Genomic DNA, 1,924 nt, shown 5'->3' on the forward strand with positions numbered 1-1,924 from the left:
AAGCTATTTAAAAATTGCCGCCATTTCGGACTGAGAAGCATATCATCTGCGTATGAAACATGGTATGACTTTCTTATTAAGATTTAAGCCTTAACATACCAAATTGAAGAGTCTGAATTGTAATCATATTTAAGTATATGAAGGGCTGATAATTTTGGTGACTTCTTTATTTTGTTCTTTGAAGAATTCTTATGGAGTTTTCTGGAACCGCTGGGAATAGCTGGAAATCTAAAACGAATAATGCCATTGGCTGCTTTCTGTTTTGCCACTAGAGGGCCGCGACTATTAATATATCAACATTTTTATATTACGGTTACATTACGTTGCCATTTCGTCACATTCGCGTCGCATGTCTGTTGCACGTACGCAGATATAGATTTGCAGTGTTTCAAAAACATTGACTGTGTTATAACAATCATTTGTTTTTACTTTAATTTAAACTTTAAGTGTCCAGGAATACATATTTACTGTAAAAATGTAAAGATCATGCTGCGCTCACCAGCTTGAATGACATACAATCGTGGTGGGTCTAAGAAAATCTACAAAACGGATCATTTTTAAAAAGGTAAGTTGTGCCTTTTAAATACTTGTAAATTGTATAATTTTACAGCAAATAATATTATTTATACAGCATTGGCAGATGTTTCAGACTGTCTGGTTTAAAAGGAAAAAATATTTTTACGTGTTTCCAATATTAAATTTATTACCCTGCCGATGAAAAAGCAAAGAAACCGCACTGTTTAGTGCTGACTCAGTGCTCTAAATTTGTGTAAAGAATTAGAAATCATACGCATTTTTTCTAACGTTTCAATAACACATTTCAATATTTTTACGTTTTTAAGTACTAGATGAAATATACATATCTTAAATTATATTTGTAATATTCAAGCATTTAAATTAGCTTGTGAGAAATACTGAATTTGTTCGAAGTCACAACTGTGAAAAATTTTATAATTACAAAATATATTGTAGCAACAAAAATTATGGGGCATAGTTGAAGATTGAAAGTTTATGCAAAACGCTATGAAGCTCTGAATGTTAGTTAAGAAAAATGTTGATTATTTGTAGAAAATTTAAATGTGATAAAAAGCTTAGTTATATTGTTATGCATATATGGATATTAAATACCGTCGAGTATCTGAGAAATATATATATATATATAAGAATGCGCTGATGAATATGCAAATTCTATATAAAATATTCATTGTGTATATATATATTTTCATAAATGTGGATATGAAAATAGTCGCTGAGTATAAGGGGCCGTACTTAAATTGTGCAACGGATTATAGGCCCTCTCTAAGCCTTCCCCTTCACCCTATAACAAACCGTAACCAAATATTTATACCCCCAACCCCTCCCCTTCTTTCTGTGCTTAATTTTTCGTTTCAAGACATTTGTTGCTCATAATTGCTATGTATTCGAGTTAGGCAGGATGTCCGAGAACTTTATTTTCAAAATTCCTGTAAATACGAGGGTAGTTCAATAAGTCCTTAGAATGAAGTATAAAATCAATTTTTTTGGGGTAAATTTTTTGTATTTTTCAACATAATCTCCTTGGAGCTCTATACACTTGGTCAATCGCTTTTCAAGTTTTTTTAATCCTTCAGAAAAGTGCGTTTTCGGAAGTTCCTCAAAATAAGCACTTACAGAGGCAATGACGTCTTCGTTGTCTGGAAATCTCGGTCCACCGAGCCATTTTTTCAAGTTTGGAAATAAGAAAAAGTCATTGGGGGCTAAATCTGGTGAATACGGTGGGTGTCCGACCAATTCGAATTTTAGTTCTTCAATTTTAGCCATTGAAACGAAGGATGTGTGAACCCGGGCGTTGTCGTGATGAAAGAGAATTTTTTTTCTCGCCAAATGTGGTCGTTTCTTTTTAATTTCTTCTTTCAGCTGCTCTAATAATGATGCATAATATTCA

The 1,924-nt window shown here is 32.6% G+C and overlaps 1 long non-coding RNA gene across 1 annotated transcript in view; it reads left to right on the forward strand.

Annotated features, from left to right (window-relative positions):
• Positions 1–317: 317 nt before the first annotated feature.
• LOC117180086 overlaps positions 318–1,924 on the forward strand; it is a 57,831-nt gene continuing 56,224 nt past the window's right edge. Inside the window, exon 1 of the long non-coding RNA XR_004468001.1 lies at positions 318–565. This is a non-coding gene — a long non-coding RNA (uncharacterized LOC117180086). The remainder of the gene's footprint in view (positions 566–1,924) is intronic.

Source organism: Belonocnema kinseyi, chromosome 9, assembly GCF_010883055.1.
Source record: "Belonocnema kinseyi isolate 2016_QV_RU_SX_M_011 chromosome 9, B_treatae_v1, whole genome shotgun sequence".
In the NCBI taxonomy this organism is placed as follows: domain Eukaryota; kingdom Metazoa; phylum Arthropoda; class Insecta; order Hymenoptera; family Cynipidae; genus Belonocnema; species Belonocnema kinseyi.